The following is a 12,982-nucleotide window of genomic DNA, read 5'->3' as shown; positions in this document are numbered from 1 at the left end:
AAGCGAATTGGCCCACAGCGTGAAGCCGCCGAACACGAAGATCTGTCCGGGGAGGAAAGTTTCACCCTGGTCGGCGCCGTTAATGACGATTGAAGGAGCCATCGAGCCTGACAGCGACGACACAGAGGAACTCTCAATGAAAGAACCAATGTCGGTGTCAAAACCGGCGGATCTCGGATAGGGGGTCCCGATCTGTGCGTCAGGGCTGATGGTAACAAGAAGCAAGGGACACAGATGTTTACCCAGGTTCAGGCCCTCTCGATGGAGGTAAAACCCTACTTCCTGCTTGATTAATATTGATGATATGGGTAGTACAAGAGTAGATCTACCATGATATCATAGAGGCTAAACCCTAAAAGCTAGCCTATGATGGTATGAATGTAATTGTGATCGGCCTTCTAAGGACCAACCTCTCCGGTTTATATAGACACCGGAGAGGGCTAGGGTATACATGGAGTCGGTTACAACAAAGGAAATATAATATTCGGATCGCCAAGCTTGCCTTCCACGCCAAGGAAAGTCCCATCCGGACACGGGCCGATGTCTTGGGTCTTGTATCTTCACGCTTCAATAGTCCGGACGTTGCACAGAGTCCGGCTGTCTGGATACCGCCTAATCCAGGACTCCCTCACACGTACATACATATGGGGGGTCTCAAACACGTACATCAATGTCGTCCTATTGACCTGCATCCAACCCGCTGGGTCGAAACAGAGGAAACAACGCCGTGTTCATCGAGAGGCAACCGACTGGGTCGGAATGTGTTATGTTCATCAGGAGCCAATCGGCTTGGACGGAATAGCCGAAACGGTGTCATGTTCATCGTCTCGAGGTCTGGCGTATCGCAAAACGGAGGAAACGGAGTTCTCTTCGTGTTCCTAAAGATGAAATAGGGTCTTGTTCATTGGGAGGGGTGTGGCGTACCGCAAAACAAAGGAAACAGGCTTCTCTCCAACCGCCTAAGGTTGAAACAGGGTCCTACTGATCGAGAGGGGTATGGTGTATCGCAAAACGGAGGAAACAAACTTCTCTTCAAGCACCTACGGTCAAAACGGGGTCCTGTTCATCAGGAGGGGTGTGGCGCACTGCAAAATAGGACTCCGCTAGCTATTGTTCATCCACCGTCGACTTCCTCCAAAAGCCTCCATCGGCTACTATTCATCGACTATGGCTTCCTCCGACCTCCACGGGAAACTGGTCATCCACGGGCTACTGTTCATCCAGCCTCCACCGGCTACTGTTCATCCAGGCTCCATGGGGTCCAGTTCATCCACTCCCAACCGTCTAGGGTGTGTGGCAGCCTCCTCGGGGTCTTGTTCATCCAGCTGCAACCGCCTGCTACCATGGGGTTCTGTTCATCTAGTGGCAACCACATACACACAATCGGGCTCTTGTTCATCCAACCCCCACCAGGAACTATTCATCCACAGCCAACCAATTGGTTAGGTTGACTTGTTACTACGTATCATGCGCGTGGTGGCAATGGGGACTGTTCATCTAGAGGCAACCCAATCGGCTAGCTACGTCTCGCATAGGGGCTCGATTGGACTCAATAGCCAGCGAAGGTATCGCTCCGGTTTAATTAGTAGTGAAGGAATAGGTCGGCTTCAGTTAGCATCGAAGGGATCGATCGACTTCAGCATGTAGTGCGATCGATCAATCGCTCGGGTTCAGTAAGAGAACGCCTCGCTCGGGTTCAGTTAGTGAGTGCGCCGCACACGCGTGTACGAGAGAAACGCACAAACAACACTGCATCGCTGGGCCCCGACCACCAACCATAATCGGGAACTCCCTGAAATTTTCCTCACCCTCACTTCTACCATGATTTTTTTGTTGTAATGGACGGCCCAAAGAATGTCACACATCTGCGTCTCCCGCTCGCCTAGGATGAAAAGCCCAATTTCTATCATAGTTTTTTGTCATAGAAGTAGGAGCCCACCACATCTATGATGATACATGTTTTTGCCACAATTATCATCATAGAAGTGTCATAAGCATGACAGAAAAAGTTTCTGTTCGGGCAATAATGTCACTGAAAGTGCAACTAATCCCCAGGTGGTTTTGGTAATTTATAACAACATATATCTCATTGAACTAATATCCATTCAAGTTTAATATTTCAAAAAGTTTAATGAATGGCATGGCATGGACTAGAGATGTGGACCCCTCAAAATGCTAAGGACACATATTGGCAAAAGTTTAAGACTCCTCATTTTGTTTTTAGTGAACCAAAATCACATTGAGTCCATAGGAAAGCCAATACTATTAAAAGGGGATGAGGAGTTGCTTGATGGCTTGCTTGCTCAAATTCTTAATGATATTGCTCCAAATCCCTCAACCACTTTCTCATTCCAAATATGTCAAAATCCTAAACTCCAATTCGGCCCACCAATTCATTCCATCTGAAGCCACCGAGTTCATATGACATAGCCATTGCCAGAAACCATAACAGTTCAGTCTCACTGATACGGATCTCGGTCTAACCGAGATGGCCTTGCCAATTCTCTGTTGTGATGAGGACATGACTACCTTGGATATGACAAAAAATATTAAATATATGCATATTTGTCAGGTGATTTCTAGTGCAAACTATTCAATAATCTATTTATGTTATCCAGAACAAAAATACTTCACACACTTTTGTGTTTTGTCTAATTGCAGGTGTATGGGACATTTGTACAATCCACATATGAAGATAAGGAAGAAAGAGATGTTTATTTGCTGTCCAAAAAGTTCTCTCACGTCACTTTTGGCCCAAGAGAAGATAGAGTCCAAGTCTCTCACGTTCTGGATTCAGATTCGGACTGCACAGACATACCTGACTCAAAACGCACACAAGTTTTTCATACGGACTCCGAATTGGGTGATTCTTTTTTTGTTGGAAACTAGATTTCGTGCACTTTCCAACCCAATTGGAATCACCTTCAAATTCGTCCGGAGCGTTGAGTTGTGGACGAAACAATCTGATGCTGCAACAGAATCCGAGTCAAACTACAAGTCCAAAGGTGTTACATCACCTCCACTTGGGCCCATTGGCCTTGTACGACCTAGATTTAGTTTTAGGCTGCCTTGGGACGTCCTCCCACCTCCTTGGCCGCCACCCCTTGCTCCTATATAAGTAGATCCATCTAGTAGCTTTTCCTTGGGATTTGTTTAGTTAAAAGTTAGCCATTGCAACTTCGTGTACTTCGTTTGTGTCCAACGACCACGGATCCCCACCTTTATCAATACTTCATATATACTCGCAATATTCAGATTGCTTTTATCATATTCTTGCTTGTTCTTCGATTGATTGCAGGAATAGACCTTTGTGGTCAGGTTGATTGTGCTCCGGCGTGGTCAATAACCTCTCGGAGTTGGTTTAGCGATTGCTAAGGCGCAACGTCGTGCACGTTTGTAGTCGGATCGTCAAAGTCGCCTCCACCAAATCGATAGTTATCATCTCATCGAAAGATCGGGACACCCTCGCCTCTATCAAGTGGTATCAGTTTTCAGGTTGCTCGGTGAGAATTTCCAGTTTTTCCTAGATTAGATTTATTTTCTTACCTATTGTCCAAGAAAAAGCCACAAAACAAAAGTTAGATCTATTCATCCTTTGTCCTAGCCAGACTGAGCCTTTGCAATTTTCTTTTCATTGTTTGCATTATTGAATTATCGGTTGCATCGCCGTGTCGAGTTGCTGGTCTTAGTGTCTAGTTCCTTTAGAGTTTCGAGTTCTGTTCACATTAGTCACACAGCCGCTGCATCATTATCCCATCCGCTGTCCACTATCCCATCCACCAATTTCCACCATGTGCTACGCACTATTTATTGTCATAATCATAGTTGAGGTCACTCACATCTTCGCCTGATCGAATCTGCATCTTATCTAGTTTGTCTTGGAAAGAGGGAGAAAAAGAAGATAAAGAAAAAAAAAGAGAGAAAAAAGGAAAGAAAAAAAAAGAAAAAGAGGGAGAAGAAAAAGAAAAAAAAGGCGTGAGAAAAAAAAAGAGAGAAGAAAAAAAATTGGATCTATCTAGAATCAATCTCGTACCTGAATTCGGATTGGAATCTCTTTTGCGCACTGTTCAGTAAAACAGGTGTATCTTCCTCATACGAAGTCAGTTTTGGCTCCGTGAGTACTCAAATTGAAGATAGCGACAAGCCGCATCTAAATAGTTGCAGAAGCTAGTTCAATATTTGACACCTCAAAATCGGCTTCTAAATAGGTCTTTTTGTCCTCCGAAGTTCGTGAACACAACTTGTTCCAATTTTTCAGGCCAGTTTTAGAATTCTTTGACTCCTCATATCAACTCGGAATTGAGTGATTCTTTTTGCATTGGACAGCTTGAGTTAGTAGCATTCTTTGAAAGAATTTATCAGAAAATTGTCTCAAACTTTTCAAGAGGAAAGTTGGAGAGAGAGTTGTTGTATATCCTGCTTGGCAGTTGTTTTTCATCATTATCTTCACTGCCGTTGTGATCTTCACTTATATCTTGCTGTCAAGAGCTACTTAGTATCCTTCATTGATGCTAGTTATGCTACGCCGTGACCTCATTAGTGTTCTAGGCTCGCGTCTCTAGTCCGGTCTAGCCTAGGACCAGCACAGTACCGTCGTTGAGCGTTTATTCAACATTGCATCTTTGAATTGATTATTGCTAAACTTTTGCTACCATATATAGCCAACCCCGCTCCACATATTTCTACACCGTGTATACGTACGCTCCCCTGGCAATCGCTTTACTCAATATTCGGAGTTACTTGACACCGCTGGTTGCCGATCACCGCCTGCTGCATGGTAAGAACTTGTAAGACATTGATATTTGCTTTACTGTGAGCGTTTTACCACCACATCCTAGTAGTTATAGGAACATTATTTTTGGGTTTTGTTTCTTGTTCTACTAATCATGACAGGATCCAGAGTCAATTCATGGGCTTTGTCGATCGCGGGAGACGTGCTACCACCTTTGCAAATACCACAACCGTCACGAGAGGTGCACAAACATCCAAATGCACATGATCAGGTTAATGTATCTATACCACCATTTAATGGCCGTTTTAAACCTTCTTTATATATTGAATGGGAGTTCGACATAAAAAATATATTTGCTTCCCATAATTTCAATGAACATAAAAAGGTTAAGGTTGCGGTTGGTTCTTTCACTGGTTATGCTTTGGTTTGGTGGAGTGAATATTGTCGGTTACACCCTGATTATATACCTACTACTTGGGATGATTTGAAACTTGCCATGCGACATACTTTCGTCCCTGCTTATTATACTCGTGACATGATTAAGAAGTTGCAACACTTAAAACAAGGTAGTGAAACTGTAACAAAATATTATGATGATTTACAAACTACCTTGTTGCATTCCTCTTTAGAAGAAAGTGAAGATGATTTTATGGATAGATTTTGGGGAGGATTAAACCGTGATATTCAAGAGATACTAATTCATGAAGAGTGTTATCCTATGGACCATTTGTTTCATCTTGCTTGCAAAGCTGAACAGGAAATAAAACGACATGTTGGCCACGAGGAGAACAAGCGCACGGTGCACATTCCAAGAGTTTATATGGTTGTTCCTTCAACTACTAGGCATACTATGACAACCACATCCGTTGTTGTCAGGACTACATCACCTCCACCATGTGACACATCGCCCTCGAGAGTGGCTACATCATCTGAGTTGATCATAAGAGGTAATGACAAAGGTACTGATCTTCCATCTCTACATGAGAATGATGAATGCCTTGTCAATTTGAATGCACCATCTGATGAGCTACCCACTACTTTGATCACACCACCTATTTTAGAGGACTACGTTGATAATTTGACTTTTCCATGTGATCAAACAACTGAAATACCAACAATTTTGAGTGCACCCATTGAATTAACTATTGATGCAAAAGAACCAATGTTTAATCATTTTGATATGACCTCTAATCTTGGTGATGATTCTGTGTTGAATGACTTATTGCATGTTTGCTTATTTAAGCATGTTGTAGCATGTAAATTTGATGCAAGTACGGTTTATTCACCAATGTTGGGATGGTTTAATGATGAACATTGTCAATCTTTTGAAATGAATAAGAGCTTCACTTATATGTGCAAACTGAGTTGCAATATTTTCATGCCTTCTACTTCTTGTGCTAATTTTTTGGCTTTAGATTTTATGAACTATGCAAGTTACTCATCTATTCAAGTGTCATATATGCAAAAATCAAGGGAAGTAAAAATGGATGATATATACATATACAACATGTACACCTTGTCTCTTTTGTTAGCCACATTTCAGATTAACCAACGCCGAGGACGGCTTTATTTTCAAGAAGGGGAGGATGATGAGGACATGACTACCTTGGATATGACCAAAAATATTGCATATATGCATATTTGTCAGGTGATTTCTAGTGCAAACTATTCAATAATCTATTTATGTTATCCAGAACAAAAATACTTCACACACTTTTGTGTTTTGTCTAATTGCAGGTGTATGGGACATTTGTACAATCCACATATGAAGATAAGGAAGAAAGAGATGTTTATTTGCTGTCCAAAAAGTTCTCTCACGTCACTTTTGGCCCAAGAGAAGATAGAGTCCAAGTCTCTCACGTTCTGGATTCAGATTCGGACTGCACAGACACACCTAACTCAAAACGCACACAAGTTTTTCATACGGACTCCGAATTGGGTGATTCTTTTTTTGTTGGAAACTAGATTTCGTGCACTTTCCAACCCAATTGGAATCACCTTCAAATTCGTCCGGAGCGTTGAGTTGTGGATGAAACAATCTGATGCTGCAGCAGAATCCGAGTCAAACTACAAGTCCAAAGGTGTTACATCACCTCCACTTGGGCCCATTGGCCTTGTACGACCTAGATTTAGTTTTAGGCTGCCTTGGGACGTCCTCCCACCTCCTTGGCCGCCACCCCTTGCTCCTATATAAGTAGATCCATCTAGTAGCTTTTCCTTGGGATTTGTTTAGTTAAAAGTTAGCCATTGCAACTTCGTGTACTTCGTTTGTGTCCAACGACCAGACCAAGACCACTTCCGGATCCCCACCATTATCAATACCTCATATATATTTGCAATATTCAGATTGCTTTATCATATTTTTGCTCGTTCTTCGATTGCTTGCAGGAATAGACCTTCGTGGTCAGGCTGACCGTGCTTTCGGCATCGTCAGTAACCTCAGGAGATTGGTTTAGCGATTGCTAAGGCGCAACGTCGTGCACGTTTGTAGTCGGATCGTCAAAGTCGTCTCCACCAAATCGATAGTTATCATCTCATCGAAAGATCGGGACACCCCCGCCTCTATCACATCCAAATGCACATGATCAGGTTAATGTATCTATACCACCATTTAATGGCCGTTTTAAACCTGCTTTATATATTGAATGGGAGTTCGACATAAAAAATATATTTGCTTCCCATAATTTCAATGAACATAAAAAGGTTAAGGTTACGGTTGGTTCTTTCACTGGTTATGCTTTGGTTTGGTGGAGTGAATATTGTAGGTTACACCCTGATTATATACCTACTACTTGGGATGATTTGAAACTTGCCATGCGACATACTTTCGTCCCTGCTTATTATACTCGTGACATGATTAAGAAGTTGCAACACTTAAAACAAGGTAGTGAAACTGTAACAAAATATTATGATGATTTACAAACTACCTTGTTGCATTCCTCTTTAGAAGAAAGTGAAGATGATTTTATGGATAGATTTTGGGGAGGATTAAACCGTGATATTCAAGAGATACTAATTCATGAAGAGTGTTATCCTATGGACCATTTGTTTCATCTTGCTTGCAAAGCTGAACAGGAAATAAAACGACGTGTTGGCCACGAGGAGAACAAGCGCACGGTGCACATTCCAAGAGTTGATATGATTATTCCTTCAACTACTAGGCATACTATGACAACCATATCCGTTGTTGTCAGGACTACATCACCTCCACCATGTGACACATCACCCCCGAGAGTGGCTACATCATCTGAGTTGATCATAAGAGGTAATGACAAAGGTACTGATCTTCCATCTCTACATGAGAATGATGAATGCCTTGTCAATTTGAATGCACCATCTGATGAGCTACCCACTACTTTGATCACACCACCTATTTTAGAGGACTACGTTGATAATTTGACTTTGCCATGTGATCAAACAACTGAAATACCAACAATTTTGAGTGCACCCATTGAATTAACTATTGATGCAAAAGAACCAATGTTTAATCATTTTGATATGACCTCTAATCTTAGTGATGATTCTGTGTTGAATGACTTATTGCATGTTTGCTTATTTAAGCATGTTGTAGCATGTAAATTTGATGCAAGTAAGGTTTATTCACCAATGTTGGGATGGTTTAATGATGAACATTGTCAATCTTTTGAAATGAATAAGAGCTTCACTTATATGTGCAAACTGAGTTGCAATATTTTCATGCCTTCTACTTCTTGTGCTAATTTTTTGGCTTTAGATTTTATGAACTATGCAAGTTACTCATCTATTCATGTGTCATATATGCAAAAATAAAGGGAAGTAAAAATGGATGACATATACATATACAACATGTACACCTTGTCTCTTTTGTTAGCCACATTTCAGATTAACCAACGCCGAGGACGGCTTTATTTTCAAGAAGGGGAGGATGATGAGGACATGACTACCTTGGATATGACCAAAAATATTGCATATATGCATATTTGTCAGGTGATTTCTAGTGCAAACTATTCAATAATCTATTTATGTTATCCAGAACAAAAATACTTCACACACTTTTGTGTTTTGTCTAATTGCAGGTGTATGGGACATTTGTACAATCCACATATGAAGATAAGGAAGAAAGAGATGTTTATTTTCTGTCCAAAAAGTTCTCTCACGTCACTTTTGGCCCAAGAGAAGATAGAGTCCAAGTCTCTCACGTTCTGGATTCAGATTCGGACTGCACAGACATACCTGACTCAAAACGCACACAAGTTTTTCATACGGACTCCGAATTGGGTGATTCTTTTTTTGTTGGAAACTAGATTTCGTGCACTTTCCAACTCAATTGGAATCACCTTCAAATTCGTCCGGAGCGTTGAGTTGTGGACGAAACAATCTGATGCTGCAGCAGAATCCGAGTCAAACTACAAGTCCAAAGGTGTTACATCACCTCCACTTGGGCCCATTGGCCTTGTACGACCTAGATTTAGTTTTAGGCTGCCTTGGGACGTCCTCCCACCTCCTTGGCCGCCACCCCTTGCTCCTATATAAGTAGATCCATCTAGTAGCTTTTCCTTGGGATTTGTTTAGTTAAAAGTTAGCCATTGCAACTTCGTGTACTTCGTTTGTGTCCAACGACCAGACCAAGACCGCTTACGGATCCCCACCTTTATCAATACTTCATATATACTCGCAATATTCAGATTGCTTTTATCATAATCTTGCTTGTTCTTCGATTGCTTGCAGGAATAGACCTTCGTGGTCAGGTTGATTGTGCTCTGGCGTGGTCAATAACCTCTCGGAGTTGGTTTAGCGATTGCTAACGCGCAACGTCGTGCACGTTTGTAGTCGGATCGTCAAAGTCGCCTCCACCAAATCGATAGTTATCATCTCATCGAAAGATCGGGACACCCTCGCCTCTATCATGTTGTCTGTTGCAATTATTTCGGTCTCACCAAAATAGCGATCGGTCTCACCCAGTTGGCTTGACATTTTCTCTGTTTCCTTATTGCTTCTCTTTGGTCTCACCGTGTTGATGTAATTGGTGCCATCGAGTTGATGTTTGCCCTAAGCCCTAGCACATCGGTCCCACCGAGTTGTTCCAGTCGGTCCCATTATGGCACCCCGGCTCAGAGCAAATAGATTACCTTGCATTGTCAGCCCAGAGATCAAGTCTTCTGGCAACACACAACACCGGTACATGTCGGTGCTATACAGACGGTTTTAAACTCCTTTTCGCAACGGCATTTGGAACCGCCGCCAAGTGAGTGTCGGCGATAGGGGGCCCTTCCCACAGGACCCAGAATCCATCGGGGATATGCCCTCCTGGCAAACACGCTCGGCAAAATGAGGTCGTGTGCGACCGGCGAGCGAGCAAATACGGTTATATGTACACTAGTGCTAAAAAACAATTATACAAGCGAAATCATTTCCAGCGTAAGTACATCCCACACAGTCAGCCCCCGCTAAACGTTTCCGTTCGTATGTACATTCCACACAGTCCATCCAAGGAATATGTTTCCGTTACTATGTACAACCCACACAGTCAATAATTTTGAAGTGTGTGTGGTAAGGTGACTATCGCAAACATTTAATAAGAAAGAACTGTGTGCGATCTTGTTGTTAATCGCACACGTTTTTTCTTGACTGATCGTGTGTGCAGTGCAAATTGATCACACACATTTTTTCCTGGCTAATCATGTGTGCGGTGGAGATTGATTGCACACGTAGTGGATCCTAGAAACGTGTCTAATCTCCACGTCTATCGTAGACGTTTCGCTTTTGCAAAGCATGTGCAATGTAATCCCTAATTAATCCCTAATTAAAAAAATCACCTTTTTGAATTTGAAAGTAGGCAATCACTTGTTTCACATCCAACCAGGTTTATTACAAATATAGGTTCGACCACAAATGCATAATCTGATGCACAGGTACATATCCTGAAGAACTACAGAAGCACCAAGTAAAGAATCATCGACCACAGTTGTACTAAAGACGGTAAAGAGAGAGGCGAAAGACATGCTGGTTGCTGGAGAAGCTGAAGCGGAATGCCCATATTGTGCCCTCCTCCATGCGTAATGCGTGCACGACTCTAGACCAACCCCTTGTGATGGCTGCCCATCCATCCTCACAATCTTCATTATGACTTCTTGATGCTCATTGTAGTCAAGATGAAATACTTTAACCTTCATTGCGTGTCCACCAATAATGTAATTTGCAAGGTAATCTTGAGTGAACTGCTTCGGGAACCACTGCGAACGAAAAAGATTCAGACATTGTTGTCTAACAACTCATTATGGGCAGTAAAAAGAGTAGGCTGCAGAGTTTGTAGTTACCATCCTACAGCTCACTTTTGTGTTGGATAGAGCATAAACAAATAATTTTCTTGCCACCATTCATATCTTTTTGCTAATAATCCTTATCAGTTTCCTCACTTGATGCTTATTCATGAATATCTCATTGCCCCATACGCAAAAAGGGTCGATATGTGGATCCTTGCCAAGGGCATATGTACCTACAAGCAACAAGTCAATATTAGAAGCTAACAAGTGTCCAGGCCTGGATCTATATGCACTACATTATGGAATGATGGGGGAGTACAAGCCGAGGGACGAAGCTAACCTCGGCAGAAAATAGTGGCCACTCCCGTTGTTGTCCTGCATAAGTGGTGGAAAGACATGATAAGTACGACGACCTTAACATCAAACGGATATAGCAAAGGTAAACAATATCATCTCCGAATGATAGCTTGAATGTGTTGGTTTCAGCATGCTGTTAAAGCATATATAAGATGGAAGGCAATGTTACCGAAGCAGGCTTAACAACCATCAAATATTGCAATTAAAACTGGTACTGTTGAAAATGAATAGAACGTAGGTAATGCTTAAACATCACTGGATAAATGTGTAAAACTGAAATAAAGGCATGTGTTAACTGTTAACTACACGAGGAATAACTGGAACCAAACACAGCCATTCAAACTGGTATTAATGCAATCGAGTGGCACAGTTCCGACTTGCACATAATGAAAAACACATTGTGAATGACTGAAATAAACAAGGCATGAATAATCAGTATAACAACCAAATATAGCCATTGAAAACTGGACAGAGTCTCACTGGAACCAACCTAACAAGGAAATATAGATAAACAGGGCATATGCTTGAAACCTGGACAAATTCTCACTGCAACCAACCTAACAAGCAAATACAGATAAACAAGGCATCTGCTTGAAAACTGGAAAAATGCAAAAAAAGCAACCTAACAACCAAACTAGAAATAAACAAGGCATATGCTTGATAACTAGACAAATGCTCACTTCAACCAAACTAAGACAAAATACATATAAACAAGGCATCGGCTTGATAATTGGAAAAATGCTCGCTCCAACCAACCTAACAACCTAACACATATAAACAAGGCATCTACTCACTATAAACAACCAAATATAGCCATTCGTGAAACTGAAGTGGACAATTCATACTTAAACATCACATAGCCCTATTGAACAATACATTTTTGCATAACTGAAACAATTAAACAGGGCACAGTTATAGCACCGCACGGCAAATGCTACTACAACAAAGGGTACGGGTTGGCAAGCTTGAAAAGGTAAGATTTGCTGATAGGATGTTGACTCATATTTCATGGACCGGATCCTTCCAGTTGGAAGAGCACAGACCCATGGTGGAAGAACCTTTGTGGGTGCCCTCCTCGTGGTCATGGTCGATGAGATCTGACTTGGAAATTGAGGATTCCAAGCCGCCGCCGTCGAACGTGTCCTTCAGAAATGACAAAATGGGATCGATGGCATACAAGGATCGCAAATCCTTGACCGCTTGGCGGAGGAGATCAACGTCAGGGCCGTCGAAAAGATCTACGATAGTTGAACCAGAGGGGCTGGGGATGGACCACGTAACCTGTGACATGGCCCGCGTGAAGCCGTCGTCGTCGACGAGCTTGATGTCATAGCCAGCTTTCCTGAGATATAATAATATGCAAGCCCGCTGACATGAAGCCTTCGACATGGCAACGTAATGAACGACTTCGCCGGCTTCCGCGGTGACGTGTTGCTCCGGGGTTGACAGGTCGGGGCGAACGACAGCTACCTCGCTAACGTCCGTCAGAGAGGCCATGATAAACCATTTCTTGGCCGAACGCTCGTCGGGATCCCCGGGTTACGTGGTCGAGCTTAGGCTGCGACATTCTGGAGTAGGGGATGTGGATCTGGCGGGGAGGGACACCACAGGCCTCATCTAAAAACTCAGGGGAGTGGGCAACGGTATGGGA

This window comes from Triticum dicoccoides, chromosome 5B (genome assembly GCF_002162155.2).
Source record: "Triticum dicoccoides isolate Atlit2015 ecotype Zavitan chromosome 5B, WEW_v2.0, whole genome shotgun sequence".
In the NCBI taxonomy this organism is placed as follows: Eukaryota; Viridiplantae; Streptophyta; class Magnoliopsida; order Poales; family Poaceae; genus Triticum; species Triticum dicoccoides.
The sequence above is the reverse complement of the archived record's forward strand: the minus strand, read 5'-3'. Positions refer to the sequence as shown.